The sequence below is a fragment of the Anolis sagrei genome, chromosome 5, assembly GCF_037176765.1.
Source record: "Anolis sagrei isolate rAnoSag1 chromosome 5, rAnoSag1.mat, whole genome shotgun sequence".
NCBI lineage: Eukaryota > Metazoa > Chordata > Lepidosauria > Squamata > Dactyloidae > Anolis > Anolis sagrei.
Genome location: NC_090025.1, coordinates 62,981,771 through 63,002,474, shown reverse-complemented (window position 1 = coordinate 63,002,474; position 20,704 = coordinate 62,981,771).

Below are 20,704 nucleotides of genomic sequence, written 5' to 3'. Positions count from 1 at the left end.
TCCTGTTTATTTTCCCTTCAGTTTACTAGTAATTAGAACTAGCAAGGTCCTCATCTCCAGTTGGATAATTGCACCTTCAAGTCACTAATCAGAATTTGTTTAGTGAAGTTTGATAAATAATATTCAGTACAACATTTCAACAATATAGTGCAACAATAATGAGAAAATATATGTACTAGCTATCATTAGAAAACACAGCCAACGAAACAGAAGAGTAATCTCAGATGTACTAGTTCTTGGATGGCTTGCCGACATTACTTGACACACACCTTCCTTAAGGCACATCTTCCTATGAGTTTTTGAAATGGAGCACCAGACCACATCAATGGATCACTTGGATGCTTGCTTCAGAACTGGAATGGTGTTGACAACTCTCCGAATTCTACAAAAGCATGGCTCTTTATTGTTTCCTCAGATAAAATAATGGGTGTACTCAGTAATTGTTAGCTAGCTCTCCAAACACATTCAGTTTTAAATTAGCATGAGTGCTGGTAGCTAGTGCTTTAATGGGCTTTTGAAACTAGTCTGTTAGCAGCTCTGAATAGACTGCTTTTGAAAAGTACTTGTTCTAGCATCATAGAAAATATAAATTAAGGCTGAGATCTTACACCCGTTAACATAGTTGCATGCCCCAATCAACTAAATGTGACTTGTTGCTGACAAGATGTTTAGAAAACAAATGTCATGAAGTGGTCTTTTGGGTTATACTAGAAGAGCCACACTAACTGATAGCATTAAATTATGAAATTGTGACAGTAGCTGCAAGTCAGTATGGTTTTTGCCTCTGTGTAACAATTCCTGGGAAAATGAGCTGTAGCATTTTTCAAGTTTTATTTATGTGCTGCTCATGAGCACATGGTTGGTCATTGTAGTGAACAGAATTAATTCCATGTTAGCAGAAAGTAGGATATAAATCAAGTAAATAAACTATGTATTACAAAGGCCTTATTACATGGCTCTTCTTGCATTCTTCTGAGCTTTGATTTCATTGACAAAAGAAATCAGTGTCTTTAGCTTTTTAGTTTTGTAAAAGTGTGCGTGAGTTCCAATGCCATAAGCAAAGTTGACCAAGGGCACCTTGTCTGGTGAAATTGAAGGAAGTACAATCATATTCTCAGATGGATATTTGAGCTGCATGGCCCTGGGGCTTCCTAAGGCTAAGACGACTCTGAAAAAAGGAAGATAAATTAATGTACCAAAGCCATTTTTCTGTTGGGTAAACTAATGCTTTCATCATAGACTTATGCATGGAGCTTGAAAGATAGCTAGGAATGTTCTTTAATATTATATGCTCTTGCAGCCATTGATATAGTGATATTAAACGATGCCCCAAAGATATACAAGTACAGTGTGCTGAATGTTCTTAGGTCACACAGGGGGGGGGGGGGGGGGAGCTATCACATACTTATATGAGATACATAAACCATTTATAAAGTTTATTTTAATAGCAATGTAGGAAAAATAGTATGGAGAAGATCATTTATGAGGAAATATCTAACAAAAAATATAGTATTGGAAGGAATTAGTGGTATACATGTTATTCAGGATCATATGATTGTCAAGCCAGAAAAAGGAAAGAGAAAGAGGAGGGAGAAACACACTGACACCCTGTGTATGCCAGCCTGGTGATCAAAGTCTGTTCTTAAGGAAATATGAATTGCAGATGTGTCCATGTCTACAGTTACTTGTAAAACATGATGACACAAAGTTGTAGTAGTAGTAGTTGTGTGTCATTGCCTATAAGTCATTTATGGAGATCCTCAGGCAAACCTATCTATCATAGGTGTTTCTCATTCTTTGCAAGATTTGCCTTCCTTCAAGGCTGAGACCACATGACTTGTCCAAAGATCAGTCAGTGGATTTCCATGACCAAGCAGAGATTTGAACTCTGGTCTCCAGATTCATTGTCCAGCATTCAAACTACTACACTGTACTGAATCTAGGTATTTGTCCTCAATGTAAGTGATTAAGAGAGGCATTGTTGCTGAGCATTCTCTGTATGTTCCACAAATCCTTCACATTGTGGGATTAGGACAACAGCTTTCTTCTATTTATCTTTACCACTGTGTTTTGCATACAGTATCCTAACTGCTAGAGATTCACATTTATGTGCCTTTCTTCACAGTCTGGCAGTGCCCAGACCAAAGTTGTTTGAGACACTGGATATCAGAGCAATGTGAAATGATGCCCACAGCATGCATACAGTTGTTGCAAGGCATTTGGAAAAACAGTTGCAATAGGATCTTCTTCTCAAAACATCCCACTATCTGGAGCCTGTTGAGTTCTGATTTCCAGTACTTCAGAAATGCTCTAGTTAGGTGCTGCGGGGCTCTAAACATAGGAGGGAAGTAATGTCAGGTATAAGTATAAAAGCAGAAGTTCATAACCATAGTTTTGAGGATGATCTCAGCTCTAATGTGGTATCATATAGATGCTCTTTTAGAGCAATGAAAAAGTACTACGGCCAAGGAAAAAAAAAGATCTAATGTTCACTTTGTTGGCAGCTGGTGAGTTGTACTCTTAAGTTGAAAGGAACTACCCAAAGTGTTCAATCTATTTGGGAGATCCTCAGTATCATGGTGACTTCCACCATATTGGTGATTCATAGTTCCACCAATATGGTAGCTACTGGAAGGTGAATTGTGTTACAAGCACGGTAGTTAATAAATCTTTGAAGTGTTTGGAGATTAAAAACAGCAGCCACAGATTGGCTATTGATCTTCCTTTAGCCTTGATTTAGGTTTGTTTGCAGCAAGAACAAGTAGAAATGTTATTATATTCATCCATATGAAAAATATTTGGAATGGGGACTGAGTGTCTGGAATTGGGTTAGATTTGAGATTACACTTGGTATTAAAGAGCAGCAGAGGATATCTGCCTACAAGTAGACTACCTGAGATGGGGACATGACATATGGGATATAGAAGACAAATGATCCATATCTCTTCAGGCTTGCAAATGTGGAATTTAAGATCTTCAGCAAGATATTAATTAAAACTATTACTTTCTGTAAATCATTAGTTTTTTACTTCCTTGTTGACTAAAACTGCAACAACTGCTTTTAACTTGGATGTAGCCAGTGGGTTTATTTTAAACCACTCATATATGGTGATCGTTATTATTATATTCGAGGATCTAAAAGAAACAAAATTGCATTTCATAGGCTTTCTAGAAAATGACTGGTTTTTAAAATGAACAAAATTGATTTCGCTTAAAATAATGTTACTTTCCAGAGCCATAAATGCCTTCAAAGAGGGACTTAATGAAAATGGCTCTTGAAACATAAATGTGATTTTCCTCCAACAAATCTCCAAGAAAAACCTTGTAAAAGTTTCTGGAAGTGTTACAGAAAAAATAGGGGGGAATAATAGTCTAGCTGTTATTATTCGGTTTAGACTTATTCTAATAATGTAAGTTTAAAAAATTTACAATATTTGATTATTATAAAATTAGAAGATTTTATAAAGCACCTCTCAGGTGTATTTCATTCTCCCTGAAATCTGTATACACAAAACTCTCAGCACAGGGGGGAAAAAATAATGAATGCACACAACCTCTCTCTGTTGACCAGATGAAGAAATGTAAGCACTTGTCCTTGATTTAACATTCACAGAAAATCACCCAACTTAAAGAGTAATATGAAAAAAAATGTGTCAGCACTTTTAGTGTAATCATGTATTTCAGTCTAGCAAAGTACATTTAGTGCAAAGTCCTTCAAAATAAACCATAAGGCTCTGGTATTCTCCCTGGCTTATTGCCGGAGACCCATAAGGGAAAGAACTAGTTCCTGCCCATTAAACTGCATGAAAACTTTTGATAAAAAAGTAGATGTGAACATGAGAAACTTTGTCAGAAGCGGCTCTACTTAATAATGCATTTATAATTACAGTATATGTATGTGTGTATATATACACACACACACACTTAATATATTCAGGGTCACACTATGATTCAGAACCTGAAATCTATTGATGTAAACAAAGCAAGTATTTGATCTCAATCTCAGTTGGAGCTGATAGTCATAAATCAGCTACTGAATATCCAAGGTTATTTAGCTTTCTTTTACTTCATTTATTTGTAATTTTGTTTTTTATATTTATGAAGCGGGCCTATTCTCTGTAAACAAAGTGAATGGAAAACAAATACTGCAAGATTCAACTGGGAATAGCACATTATCTTCATCTCCCACTGTCTTCCCCAGCTCTATTTGTCTTTTGGGGCTATTGCTTTATTTTCCTTTTATGGCAAGCATCAACTAATGTGATTCCTTCCTTCCCACAGATGGAAATTTCTTGTGTGTGTGAGTTTCATAACAAGTGAGCAAGCAGCCAAAACTTTGCTTCTAATATGTTTTCAACTTTCAATGCTTTATTAGTAACTTCCCACCCATCTATTTCCTTTCCCAGTTACTTTGAGGTGTTTTGTACAAAGCTAATACTACAGAGAGCCAATGTAGTTTGGTGGTGTGAGCATTGGGCTGTGACCACTTGGCCGTGGAAATACCATTGGCTACTTTGGGAAAGTCATGTTCTGCCCAGAAATCTTGCTATGTGCAGAAAACATAGAAAACCACAATATTCTGCAAAATATAACCTTCATTTTGGCTAAATGTCACAAACCATGAATAGTTATCTCCAAAAATTTCTTTTTCAAGTATTTTTCACAGTAGGACAAAATTGCTGAAATTACTCACCAGACCTGCAAAAGTTGGCAAAAATGTACATCACATTAAATTTCTGCACATAGTATTTTGAACTGTAAGAGAGACAAATGTAAGAAAAAAAATCAGAAGTACCATTTGACCACACATTCATCTCCTCTTCCCTAGCCTTGTTCATTCCCTTGAATGCTACTCTGGATGGTTAGAGTGTTTTCCTGAATTGCATACGAAGAGTCATGGGATGAGATGATAATTCTTCTCTCAATTTTAAGTGAGACACTCCTCAGCCCATCCAACAGCTGACAATCTCCATCACACTTCGTTCAATGTCACTCCAATTTATTGTACAATTTTCTCATGAAGTTGCACCAAAAGTTGAAAGAAAGATAAGGAATATTCTACAAAGTTGAACTTTTAAAAAATCCAAGCCATTGTTTCCCTTTAGAAAACACTAGTGCAACACTTGACACTGAAGTGCAGGATGCTTTCACTAATGGGAATCATTCCAAGCACCCAGATCTAGTGTAGATTTATGAGCTACAGATGCAAATATTCAATTATTTTGGCCTGACATTCAAGGCTTAATTATTGTCAATATCTTTTCCCCATTTTTTATTCTCATTATTGGGTAAAACAAAGTATTGTCACATTCCAAAGCATTTTCCTTTTTTCCCCAATTAAATACAAAGTTCAATGAAACAAGAAATGATAATGGCTAAGAACTCATCTACACTGACTTATTTATCTGAGCTCATTCAACAGCACAAACATTCTGGACTGGCCACAGAGGTGGCCATACACACTTTCCAAAACCACAATGTGGTGGCACATTGGAATCCAGATGGTCCAGCAAGGCCAAGACTGCATCACCTTGCTGTCTATGTCGCTTTCATGTCACTTTCATTGCTTCTATATGACCACAGAGCTCCTTGTAAGCTCTTGGTCATTGCATTCTATACTGATATCAGCAGAAATACCAACATAACCAGTATATTTCTGCAGATGTCAGTAAGGTTGCCTACCCTATCAGGGAACTCACATCAAATTGATTTATGTAATTTATTTCTGTGTAGTATGGTTACTTTATGGAATATTCTTTTACAATATTTTGCGATGCCTACTACATGTACTTTTAAGTGATTAGACAAATACATAGAAAATTGTTTAAATGATTTGTGAAGGATTGTCATTTCACAACCCAATATCTTTCACAGGATTGATATTAGGATAAATAGAAACCTCCTTCAATGAAGTGTGAGAATACAGCTTTGAAGTTAATTCAAAGACATATCGCTAATTTCTGTCACAATATAAAGAGTCAGTATGGTGTACTGTTTTTCACTATCATTTCACAGACCAAGGTATAGATCTCCTGTCACTATCAAAGACCACTGGGGGACCTTGGGTAAATCATACAGGGAACATACCACCCCTCTGCTATGTCAGCTCCATTGGCTGCCGATCCAGTTCCGAGCACAATTCAAAGTGCTGGTTTTGACCTACAAAACCCTATACGGCTCTGGCCCAGTGTACCTGTCCGAACGCATCTCCTTCTACGTCCCACCTCAGAGTTTAAGATCCTCTGGGGAGGCCCTGCTCATGGCCCCACATTTATCCCAAGTGAGATTGGTGGGGACGAGGAGCAGGGCCTTCTCGGTGGTGGCCCCTCACCTGTGGAATTCGCTCCCCGGGGAAATTAGGTCATCAACATCCTTCCTCTCTTTCAGAAGGAAACTAAAAACATGGATATGGGACCAGGCCTTTGGGTAATCTGGCAGACAGATAAAGGACAATGTCAACTAGAGTTGGATAGGATTATGACAATGCAGAATGAATTTACGGACTTTGAGCTTGGCAAACGTTGGTCATTAGATTGACTTTTATTAACTGTTATTGTATAATTGGACTGTTTTTAACTATTTATAATTGTTGTTGTTTTGTATTTTATCTGACTATGTGTATTATTGGCATCGAATTGTGCCTTTTTGTAAGCCGCCCTGAGTCCCCCTTCGCAGGTTGAGAAGAGCGAGGTAGAAGAGCTCGAAATAAATAAATAAATAAATAAATATACTCTCAGATAGTGATAAAGTCTGCTTCAACCCATGTTTAAAACCCGGCTTTCTGTGGGTGTTTACTACATGTCCTCCTGATCTGTACTGGGAGAATAGGGAGACAGTCCCCACCCCCTGTCAAAAACCCCTTAAAAACAGGGAAAACACCAAAAATAACTTACCAGTTTTCATTAGGCCACACAGCACAGTCCCTGGGATGTACCATTACATGGTTTTTTGTGTATAATGGTACATCCCAAGAACTGTGCTGTGAGGCCTAATTTATTATTTATTTATTTATTTGTTTGTTTGTTTGTTTATTTATGATATTTCTATCCCACCTTTCTCGAACCTGAAGGTGACTCAAGGTGGCTTACAACCAGGCAGAAATTTGCTGCATAACAATATACAATTAGCAGAATAAAAATGCATTCAATAAAACATATAAAACCAATGCCTTCATTGTTCATCTCATTGTCCATAAATCATTGTCTGAACCTTTCCAATGTTCACTTTAGTCTAATTTTGTCTTTGACTGTTACATTAGATTCTAAACATTTATTCAAATAGTCATGTTTTCACTTTTTTCTAGAAGGTCAAGATGGAGGGGGATGATCTAATATCCCTGAGGAAGGTGTTCCACAACCCTGGGGGCACCACTGAAAAGGCGCTGTCTCTTGTACCCGCTAATCGCGCCTACAAAGAATGGAGGCCAGTGAGTTATTTTTACTTTTCCTCTCCATTTTTAAGGGGGTTTGGGAGGGGGTGGGGACAATTTCACAACTTCTGGGCTACAGAAGCAGAAATTTTGGGTGTTTGGACAGGTTGCAGGGAAGTCCTAGGACTCCCAGTGGGCCTGTCCACACAGGACCATAACCCATTACACTCGAAACTTTCAGAAAGGTGCATGTCTAATGGGCTATCAAATTATTTTGCTACAAACCAGGGTTTTCCTGGTTTGTGGCAAATGCAATAGCTCTTCTGTTGGATGTCATCTGGACACCCTCCTAGAAGAAGCAAGAACTCTTACTTCTAAGGGGCTGTCTGGATGTACCCTCAGAGGAAGAAAAATGCAAGCTGCCTCTGAACATATTCTGCCAATAAAACCCCATGACTGGTTTACCTTGAGATCACCTTAGGTTGGAAAAAATGAAGACATATAACATCAAAAATAGGTGGATTAAAAGGACTTCTCAGTATTGCAGCTTAATGCAATCCACCCACATATTTCCTCAAAAATGCTACTCAGAAATAAAATTTGATTTTATGTAAGGAGCTGCAACAGGAGGTGGAAATCATTGTCATACCCTATGTATATACCACATAAATCCCATCAGTGAAAAGCAACATACTGAGAAAGTATAATCCACTGCACTCTGACTTCATACAACCACTGTTATAACTAACCTGAGTTGCAGAGAAATAAGAGGTTATTTAATTGATGAATTTGGAAAGTTGCTCAATTTAAAGTGCAAAGAAAACAGTGCTCTATTCCAAAACATTACATTCAAAATATTTTCAATTTAATAGAAATCTTGGGTAAATAATAGATGTAGAATATAAAGGCTTGAAAATATTAGGTACAAATAAAATATTTAGAGGACAGCTTGTTCACAATATATCTGGCAAGGTGTTACCTTGTAACCATGCTTCACTGATCAGAATTTTAACTGGGATTTTTTTTCTATGTTGAGTTTAAATATTATCATTTAATGAGACTTTAAGAACTAATTTGCATAATCCTCAAGCAAAATATTGTTCTGTATTGAAAGGAGCCATCAGTATTCCTTTTTCACAGCTTGTATTAATTCAGCTTCAAAAAGAGGATGTTTATGACACCTAGATAAGAAAATACAAATACAGTTGTTAATCAGTGTGTAATTACAGAAAGCCCTTCCTTAAAGTCACAGCACAAATAGCAAGTATGTATTTAATTCATATTCAGCTGCCAATATTAATGTTCCCTATTTAACCTTTGCAAATGAAAGTTACAATAACTTATTTTGTATCAAATACACCTGAGACAATGAAAGAGATCATCTGCATAAGTCTGAGAAAAGATGGGGCTCATTAGAAACTAACGTGTTTATGATGGTAGGAGATTTCACTGTCAATCACTTGCTAAACTCTTTGAATGAAATTAGGAGTGTGAGGATGCAAGCCCACACATACACTTACTAGTTTTGATCCCTTTTCTTAACATTTTGAGCTTTTCCTGTTTACTTTGTGAGGCAGGGGATTTGAGATGTTTTGAGAGGAGGGATCTTTGGAATCCCAAACAAATTTGCCTTCTTTTTCTTTCATATTTTTCTGAAGGACAAAAAAGAGAAGAAAGGAAAACTGGGGGAGGTTAATCAAACCCACTTTCTTCCTCACTGAGTTTTTTTTTTTATTTTTAAGAACATATTTAGTTGAGCCAGTTTCCATATTCAATCTAAGCCTTCTATTTCTTGAAATTAAAAAGCAATTTGAGTGTTGTATTCTACAAAGGAGTATAGGGGTAATGATACAAAAGGTTTGCCAGGGTAGACCCTCTTTCACTCAGTCAGCCCCCCCCCCAAAAAACTCAACACACCCCCCTGAACCCCCCCCCATGAAAAAAACAGCCCCCCCCCCCCCGAAACGAAATCCTGGCTACGGGCCTGCACTCAGTGGAAACAGTGTCTAACAGTAGAGGATGGAAGATTATCACCATTGCTTGTTTGAGCTCATATCACGAATATGCTCTCAAAAGCGTGACTGGCAAAAAAATAAGGAATGGAAGCATTTCCATTAGAAATGATTTTGAATAATATCTTCCACTGCATATTAAATCTGTGAAGAGTCATATCAAGAAAGTTGGAATATATATATATAACCCCTTAGGTTACAATTTAGATCTAATATATAATTCAGATCATGAAGTGACTATGAACACTGGGCAAAGATGCACATATTAATCCTTATCAAAGGTGAACAAGGGAGTCCACTCCAGTGAAAAAGGCAGGCTTTTAAGAGTTTACTCTGAATGTTGCAAATAATGAAGGGAAACCTATCATAGGGGTTCTTGGCAAAATTTGATCAGAGATTATATGTCTTTGCTTTCCTTTGATGCTCAGAAAGTGTGACTTACCCAAGGTCACTCAGTGAGTTTGTATGACTAAACATGAATTTGAACTCTGATCTCCAGAATTGTAGTCAAACACACAAAACTATTATATTATTTCTATAGTGGCAAGAAGTACCTATTGAATGTGATTGGTTCAGTATTTACAGCATTTTTACCCCGCCCTTCTCAACCCCTGGGGGGGGGGGGGACTCAGAGTGGCTAACAAAGGCAGCAATTCGATAACTGCAATATTTAGCATTTCTCACCATTATCTATTCATTTGATTGATTGACGAACTGATTGATATCCCATCTTACTCCTAAAATGGGCTTCAAAGCAGATTACAATATCTGTTTACACAAAATAACTAAATGAATATGTGGTATAAAAGTTTTAAAGCATTAAATATTCAATTCAACTAAAACACTACTTGTATTTGTTAAAGCTAATGAATGCTGCATTTTGGTAACATTTGGAGGACTACAGTTTGCCATCACTGTAGTGTTTAACAATCTATCTATATATATAAATGCTCTGTGCATAATGAGTACCTTAAAAACAAAAGAACCAACGAACGAAATCACACCAAATTTGGCAACAAAATGTCTTACAACACAAGGAGTGACCATCACTTAAAAATTTATGATTTTGTCATTTGGGAGTTGTAGTTGCTGGGATTTATAGTTCACCTACAATCAAAGAGGATTCTGAACTCCATCAATGATGGAATTGAACCAAACTTGGCACACAGAACTCCCATGACCAACAGAAAATATTGGAAGGATTTGGTGGGCATTGATCTTGAGTTTGGGAGTTGTAGTTCACCTACATCCAGAGAGCACTGTGGACTCAAACAATGATGGATCTGGACCAAACTTGGCACAAGCATTCAATACGCCCAAATATGAACACAGACGGAGTTTGGGGGAAATAGACCTTGACATTTGGGAGTTGTAGTTACTGGGATGCACAGTTCACTTACAATCAAAGAGCATTCTGAACCCCACGAACGACAGAATCGGGGCAAACTTCCCACACAGAACCCCCATGACGAACAGAAAATACTTAAGGCCATCCAATCCAACTCCCTTCATCAGGGCAAGAAAACGCAATCAAAGTCCTTCTGACAAAGAGCCATCCAGCCATAGAGATAGAAAGATAGATAAATGATAGATAAATATGATTCACACAGAGATATAGTAACATAGATTTGAAAGGAACCCTTAAAGAAGCACAATGATATGTTGCATGTTCCAGAGTGGTCAAACCAGACACTCTCCATATCAACACTGACAAAGAAACAGCAAGAAATACTGTTTACCCACAAGCATAAAGAAATTACATATATTAGAAACCAACACTTTCTCGTTACTTTATTTTCCAGATCAACAGACTGGGCCACAGCAACATGTGGCAGGGTACAGCTAATAACAACTAAAAAAGAAAGAAAGAAATATCTCTATAAACTTATGATGTTAAGGAACCTGAATGTAAGACAAACAAAACAAACGTATATGCCCATCCCTATGCTAATCCTCCCACAATTGGGGTTTCTGATGAAGGTGAATAAAATATAAATTTAGTAAGAGGTTATATGAGTTTTACAAAATAGTCAACAATTCCTCTATATCCCTTAATACATGTGAGTGAATGAGACTCTATAACTGGAAAATAAATGGCTCATTTGGAAGCATCTTCTATTAAATTAAATTTCTATCCCTCCCACATACATACCAACAAGCACACAGATTTAAATGCATACCCACTCAATAAAACCTTTTAAATAAGAAAGTGATGCACAGATTTTGCACACTTCACTGACTACAATTTCACAATTCCCATGCCAAAACTATTAACTGAAACTTTAAATAAATTAATGAATATAAGATAAATTCAAGAGAAAAAACCCATTGATGTGTGTTGTGTGTTGGGGAGAGGCGCAGAGTAATATTGCCGCATATTCAAATGATATTGATTCAATCCGATCACGGATGCTGAAACCATGAAGCAGACGATCATTGTTGAAGAAAGAATTTAGCCTACCAATATATTTAAAATTGTGTTATCTCTGCAGGAGAGTGGGTCTAGATTGATATCATTGTACTGTATATTTAAATTATATGTGATATTAAAGGCACTGATAGGAAAGCTCCCCACAGCTTGAATAAGAATTGATTTGGTGTTTACAAGCTTTCTTGGTAAGAATGAATGGCTGGGAAAAACTTGCATGTTTTTCATGACATTAGCAATAGCAATATTGGCAATTGGCATCAAAGTTGATGGGCCCAAAGAAATGTATTGAAGAAATTCCCTGAGGAAAAGCAGAGGAAAGACAAGTGCACACTCAGTAAGTGGCTGGAATGAAGAAATGGAAAAAAAAACATTCAAAGTCATCTTATAGGTTATAAGCAGACACTGTAAAGAGACCGCTGGCTTGCATACAAATGCCACTTGCGTACAAGTTCATGCGACAAGGGGAGGGCTCACAAATATTTTGCTTAGATCCTGAGCCCTCGGCACATTCTGCAATTAGATAATCCTAGGAGCCCCTGGTGGTACAGCGGGTTAAACCACAGAGCTGCTGAACTTGCTGACTGAAAGGTCAGTGGTTCGAATCTGGGGAGCAGGGTGAGCTCCCACTGATAGCCCCAGCTTCTGCCAACCTAGCAATTTGAAAGCATGCAAATGTGAATGGATCAATAGGTATCATGCAATGATTCTTACCCCATAGGCCGAAGGAGAAGCCTGGAATGTCAGTAAGCAGGACTCCATTTTGAGAGTGTCAGCAAGGGAAGCAAACATCTTGGGAGTGTAAAAGGAGAAGAGGGGAGGAGCTGTAGCTCTCTTTTGATTGGTCAGGACAGATGGGAGGAGTTTAGCCCTGAGAGGAAAAAGTGTGAGCTTGACAAAAAGAAAGGAGGCTGGTTTTGGGAACAGAGGAGAAAAGAGAGGTAGATTTTTGAGCTTAGATTTTTCTGTCAGAGGGCATTTGTGACAGGCAATTCTGCATTATTGGCCAGGAGGGTCAAGGTAGACGCCTGGGTGCTTGTGTGGGTTTTTACACAAGTGGGTGTGCTCTCTGAGTTAGGGTAGATTAGCTTATAGAGGACTTTGTTTAGAGTGTAGTTAATTGCTCTGTAGACAACCTGGTTTAGGTTAGTCTGGGGAACTCACTGCTACTGTGTTAATGTAGAGGGAGGAGTTTCACTCATATCTAAGTCCAATAACTTGTTTTAAGTAACCATCAAGATTATTGTACCTCAGTAACCATTCAAGCTTGTGCGCCTCATTAAAGAAGATCGTTGATTGTTTGTTTATATTATATCAAAAACATATTCTCTAGTTCAACTTTTAAAGAAGCCTCAGTAGTGATTCATTCCTGTGGGAATAATTCTAGCTGTTTAAACATCTTTACATCATAGTCATCTCAGGGAGATAAAGAAGAGCTGGTGGGCAGGAAGAAGATTACCTCAGGGAACCATTCTTTAATATTCCCAAATCATTTTGGGTGGTGGCAGCAACTCTACCAGAGTATACATGTTACCTCAACATACATCTAACGCTCCGTGCCAAGAAGCATATTCCATCAGATTGGTGACAATGGAGTGATTTATTAGGAGTTATCATACCCTGATTTGTTATATACCACCTGGTATATAACACGTGGGAAGGTAATGGTGCTCCATGCAGTCATGCTGGCCATACAACCTTGGAGGCATCTATGGACAATGTTGGCTTTTCGTCTTAGAAATCGAGATGAGCACCCCCCCCCCCCCCAGAGCTGGACATGACTAGACTTAATGTCAAGGGGAAAACCTTTACCTTTACTTTAGAAAAACAACAAATAATCAGACAGAGTTAGAGGGGAGACATATCTTTTGGTGACAACAGTACAGGATTTTGGAAGTAGAGCTGGTGAACATGAAGAAAAAGTTCATTTGCCAAGAAGTTATAGCAACTGTATTAGTCAGAACTTGAACAAATCACCAACTAACTTCATCATCACTCAAAGATTATTTGTGAGAAGAAAAGAAACAAGAAGTGGCTAATGATAAAGGCAAGCTTTCTTGCTTTTAATTGACATCTCCTTTGCTATAAGCAGTGTAGGGGAAAAACGGTAAATCTTCTCAAATTTTCTTTCTGAAAAAGTCACTTAATTTTCTAAATTTCCTACTATAAAAGTCTTCCAAAACTGCAAAGTTTGGGGGTTTTTATTAAAAGAAATAGTTAAAGCTCAGGGTGTGGTCTGTGCATCATTCCCATGCAGAAATTAGATATAAACTGAAAGTAAAACCATTAGTAATAGACAAATATTTCTATTTTATTTGCAAAAATGTTTTTTTTTCTATTCAAACAAAGGGTACATATAAATATTACAACAAAGATCATCATTAGTCCAGGATTCTTCTCAGCAGGCTTTCCTAATGCACAAGACATACATTTTAAACTATTTTCAAATATTTTTAAACATTCTTTTCATCTCTAACAGCCACTCTGGCAAAATCTAAAAGAGCTATTTTTTCATCCACAAAGAAAAACATGATGACTTCTTTGTGATGGTGTGCCTTTTGGCTAGTTCATCACCAGCTGCCCACTCAATGCAATCTCCCACTGGTAATTCTCTGTTTAAAGTATTGGTGTCTATTAAACTGTGGGTTGCCCTTGAAGACTATTCAAAATCATTAACTAGGATATAATGCAATTTTCAGAATTTTAAGTGCTGTGAACAGTTTTTCTATAGTACTTCTGCCTGAAAAGAATTAGACTGCATATTTGCTTCAGATCCAATTTAAGGTGCTTACCTAAATAGATATCTAAAGACTCTTATGCTAATGTACCTGTATTTTGAGATGTTTGTTGAAATTCCTTTCCAACCACATGTCTCATTAGAAGTATCTTGTACAATAAATAACAAATAAGTAGTTTTTCGGCCAAGGAGAGGGTGGTATTCTAGCTGTTGAATGCTTTCTGTAAAGAGGTGTACCTGTTATTATGACTTCTGTAAAAAGTGTCCACATTACTGTTTTTTCTGCAATGCCAGGTCAAGAGATTCTTATCTCCAGGCACACTTATTGGAAATAACATGTTGCATTGTTTTAGTTGGTGCCTCGTTTTTATTTTTAATGTTAAGGCATTATAGGATTCTGTAGTGTTTTATGGTATAAATAATTCAGTCCTATTTATTATTTATGTTTGTTGTTCACTGCCCTGGATTGTATTGAATGATGGGCAGCATACACATATTTTAGACAAAATAAAAAGACGAGAATGCAATACAAATGTATGTTGCTATAAAATAGTGTGTATTGCAACAAAGTACAACAGATTTTCATGCTCCATCTGTTATTAATGTAGGCTCATGGCCTTCATCTACAACAAATGCCAATTATCTCTTCAATGTGTACGTTCACAAGAACAGAAAGAAACTGCAGTAGATTTGATCAGCGAAAAGGGGAGGGAAGCACATGATTCTTTAGGTTGGAAAATGCATTTTAAGAAAGCAAACTGTATGAAAATAGAAGTCCTTCCCTTAATGTACCTTTCCTTTTAATCACCTGCATGAAGTAGACACATGGCATTACACTGTAAGCATTAATTAACAAAACACATGGACTGAGAATAATATAAATGTGATGACTATTGGCAAAATGCTGAATGTGATAGTAAGGAACAAGCCACCTGTTTCATGTACCTTTGTTTTGTCAAGGGAAAACATTTATTATCCTGATAAAAGATTTTTCTCCCTCATGTGAAATTTAAATGAACCACATCCTATTACTTTCTATGCTTGTTAAAACCATACTGTCCAGAAAGGACATGCTCTTACAAGTCAAGCTGTGTGATCCTCTTTTGTTGCTGGGCATTCTGAAATTGAAATAAGTTTGATGCTTCCTGCACTCAGAGAGATGAAATACTTAGATTTTGTGACTTTGTATCTGCATGGGGAGTATAAAACTGGTATGTGTTTGCTTATTCATTGATTCATAGGATAGGAGGGACCATTAAAGCAATCTGTTCTGTACTGCTGCACCCATTCTTCATCTGAAGACACCACATCATAATGAGCCCTGTTCATATAGTTAGAATGTCCCAGCAACAAATTGCCTTGATGGATAATGATTTCAATAATTTTGCTGATGATTTCAGTAATCTTTTTTTGTAACAATATGGGCTTCCAGCAGTGCTACTCATTTGCTATCAGCTTGTTCAGAATGTGGCAGCACAGCTGCTTACTACATTAGGCAACTGTGATAATTTCTTATCTAAAACCATGAATAATGTTATCTCAGCAAGTGTGCAAGTGGTTCCACTCTTTCTTGTCTGACCACATTGAGAGTGTTGGTCATTGACAATGCTATCTTGGCCTCTAAGAGTTTTCAGGGGGCATTTGTCTAAGTCAGATATCATCACAGATGGTTTTAAACATCTATATGAAGCTATTAAGAGTTCATTTGCACTGTAGGTCATTGGTACAAAATTGAATATTCCATTTTAGGCAATTAAGTGTGCCTTCATTACAGTTTGATTAAATGGATTTAGTTCAGTCTAGTTTAATACCTGGCTCCCTTCTATATGATCTTTACTAGGTAGTGGACCATTGAGAGTGATGAAAAATGTTTTGGTTCTTCTTGAGGTATAGTATTGTTGGCATACATTCGATTTCCAATCCCAACTAGAGTGAACTGAGTATAGTCAGCCCTTCATATTTGCAGGTTTATCTTTTGTGGATCTGATTATCCATGGATTTGATTAATATGTTCTCTATAGAATGTCTATGTCCTCCTGGCCATAGAGTTTCTCTGGTAGATCTAGAGATTCCTAGAGAGGTATTTTCTCAGGTTTTAAAAAAGAGTTTTTATTTAATGTATTGTCAAAGGTTTTCATGGCTGGAATCACTGGGTTGTTGTAGGTATGACCATGTTCTAGAAACATTATATCCTAATATTTCACCTGCATCTGTGGCAAGCATCCTCAGAGGTTGTGAGGATGCTTGCCACAGATGTAGGCAAAACGCCAGGAGAAAATGCTTCTAGAACATGGTCATATATAGGGAATCGCAGAGATAGAAGGCCGAGGATTAGAAGAAGAAGGCCAATTATAATGAACCTTTCACTAAGGGACCTACTTTTTGCTGGGAGAACAACAGGGAATTCTGAAATGGTGAATTCCACAAGCTGCTAACCTTTATAAGGGACTCTCACACCAAGGATCTTCTTTTAGCAGGGAATATCACAGGAGGGAAATTGATAAAACAGGGAAAGATATAACTGTGTATATATATATATATTTGAATTACGTTTGAACTGAGAGGTTTTTAAAAGGCCTCTTCAATTAGGTACCCTGCCACCTTGTTGTTTAATATCCAGGCTGAGTTGTATGTGGAGAGGATATTTAGTAACAGCCTTTTGTGTTACAATAGTGTTTTTTCCTTCAGAGAGTTTAAATTACCAATGACGTTCACACACAGGCTGTTGTAAAGTGTTAACTATAATAAAACGTTTATTTAACAGGCTTAAACTCTTCTGGTACAAATGCATAATGGTTTCCGTAAGTTACTGTACATAAGCTTCTGGTTACATTGGATGTACAATGCTTAGATGGGTTATGGGTTCAAATCTTGATGTTAACAAAACAGGAGATTATCTCAGGAAATTAATCACTGATAATAATTCCAAACACCCCCCCCCCCCCTTTTCTGGAATCTAGCCAAAAACCTTTTGGCCTAGCCTTCCTCAGGGATAAAGAACGGACCACACACACAGGGTTCTGTTCCACTATCTGCATTCTTGCTATCTATTTCTATAGCTCTTGAATACCACAAAAGATTAACCCAGCTCTCGTATTTAACACCAACCGTTATACCAACTAACAAATCTCAATAGCCAATTCCCAACTGCCAAACTCAAGCCTTGAATTAAAAAAGTACACTTTTTTTCCTTATCTGAATATTAGGCTTCACCCCCTATTCTTAACCAATCCTGGCCATCCACTCTTAGCTTCCTGGACTAGTAGATGCCCCCTCTAGGAAAACCTATTCTAAGATGGCGTCTCCCTGTTTCCCTAATCTAAAATGGCCATCCTGACTGCTAAAGGTAAGGGTTCATTACACCATACAACCCGAAAAACCTACAACAACCCAGCTTTTATTCACCTTTTCCCCACTTTCATAGGAACCTCTGTAGCCCTAGTCCCTGTGAAAGTTAAGGTCCTACTTTACCAATTATTATTATAGGAGCCCCCGGTGGCGCAGTGGGTTAAAGCCTTGTGCTGGCAGGACTGAAGACCAACAGGTCGCAGGTTCGAATCCCAGGAGAAGTGGATGAGCTCCCTCTATCTGCTCCAGCTCCTCATGTGGGGACAAGAGAGAAGCCTCCCACAAGGATGACAAAACATCAGAAATCATCCGGGCGTCTCCTGGGCAACGTCCTTGCAGATGGCCAATTCTCTCACAACAGGAGCAGTTGCTCCTGACACGACAAAAAAAAACCAACAAAACCAATTATTATTAGAAATTAATTCAATAGAGCATTTTAGTTGAGTCTAGTCACAACTGTGAACTTAATTCTGGGTGCTTTATCAATGATGGGATCTGATGACACATTTACAGGAAATGTATTCTTTAGAGTTTCTGATTCCTTCTGAAGTGTTGTTCACAGAAGGTTATGGTGTCCTGAAAATAAATTCTTTCCAGTCTGTCTTCCAGCATAAATCTAAATCTGTTGAACAGGTCACCCAGCCTTTGGAGTACTTTATCACCTATAAGCAGATGATGCATAGTTAAATTTATTCTCTACAGATGTTTCTAGGGAAGTTACTGATGCTTTGAATTAAAATCTGTAGGTGGTAATGGGCCATGTGAGATGCCCAAGATAGAATTCTCCCAATTAGAAGAATAGCTTGCCTGAGAATAAGTGTTTAGTCTTTGAAAAACAGGTTTGTAGTGTGGGAAAAATTCTGGATTCAGCTCTACAATGTGCTATACAAGTGATTGCCTGTGAAGCATCCCAAAAAGTGTTGAAAGATGATCACTTCATGTGGCACACAAATTATATCAACTGTTTGTTTGTTTTTGTAAAGACCTAAAAAGTTAGGATAAAAACTGTACTAAAATCCATTATCCATTACATTGGGACAATTTTTTGTTCCACATATGTTACTACCTCATCAAAACAAGGATGTGCTTAGAAGGTTTTATGCACTCACAAAGCATTTGCTTGAAGTTATTGATACTGGCTCCCTTTCAAGGAACATGAAAAAATGAGCACTTTTAGACATAATATCCATGAAATAAAGATATAACTAATAACAGCTCACTCAGTTCAGAGGCAAATGAATATTTTGGAAATACATACCAATTAAACCTTGAAGATATGACATAAAAGTGTAGTGGTGCTACAGTTAAGGGACATTGCTCTTCTGAAGGGAGTCATTTATCTGGGAAAACAACTTGGTGCCCTATAGTACACCAGCTCAGATGCAATGTGATAACAACACTATTCACAATAGATGGAAGGTGGTGTGACATAATTATTTTTCACCAGTTTTGGACTGCAACATGTCCGCTAATCAAAATATTAATGAACATTGGCATCGCATGACAGAATAAACTATGCATCTCCTCACCCTCATTTTTTTACATATATTTCTACTTCTCCAGCAGGACAGCAAATAACAAAACTACACAGTGGTGCATAATAGGTAAGAAATGTGTATTGAAGACCACTAAAGCACTCAACTGTTCTGGTTGTCTGGTACAGTTGTGTGCCTTCAAGTAATTTCTGACATGGTTAATTCAAGAAATCATCTACACTGTGCAGTTTAGCCCAGTGTAAGTCTGACTCAGAGGAGATATTGTGCCAAATTTGGGGCTCTTTTTTAAACAGCCCAGGGGTGCATTAACTCCATATCCTGTCATATCTGGCATATCATTACTGCTACTAGCTAGTTATGGAGGTCCATGTGAATTCTTACTCACCTCAGATTCCTCTGCTGATGTCTGAATGGGGTACAACTCCACCAGCATTTTCCCCTCCTTGATATTTACACAGATGCCCCATTTTGACATCAGCAGAGGTACATGTGAAGATTAGTGGTATCACCAGTTAGAAACAGCAGTGGCAGTAACATAGACATGATCCATTCAATTTCTCTACCCTGGTAAGGGCAGGGAACAACACTATGTAACATGATTTTGTTCCTTGGTTATAAATGACATTTCCTAATTGGTTCTATCACAAAAACTTGGAGAAAGTTGATTAAACTGAAAAAACTTCCTGCAGTACATTTTGCTATAGTTTTTCAATTAATTTCTCATCGAGTCTCAACCAATTCCACATAGTTTGTGACAGACACAAAAACAAAGTTTCTGGAGTATAACGACAACTTTCAAAGTAAGAACCACACAATTAAACAGGAATAACATTTTCAAACCAGGAACATTTTTTCAATTTTTTTTACATAGTGTAACAGCAAACAACAGATTGGGCCAAATCAGAATTAATCCCTCTGTCCAAACTACCACAAAGCCCTGAGATATTACTGTGTTTCCAGCAAGCTCCAGAGTACATATATCCTGAAAAATCCTGCACTATTCACTGGAAGCTGCTGAGTGTCATGAAAATATCCTGTGATCCACTCACAGTGTGTGAGTGGTCAGAGGATATCATAGGGCTTTCTTAGGAGAATTTCTTAGGGGAAAGGTTGTCCTTGCTTTCCTTTGAGGCTGAGAGAATGTGACTTACTTAAAGTTACTCAGTAGATTTCCGTGTCTGAAAGGGGATTCAACCCTGGACTCCCAATGTGCCAGTCCAGTACTCAAAACAACTACATCACACTGACTCTGTGGTTATCTTTTATTATTATTCCCACAATAAATATCAACTGTTACTGTGGTGGAAATTATCA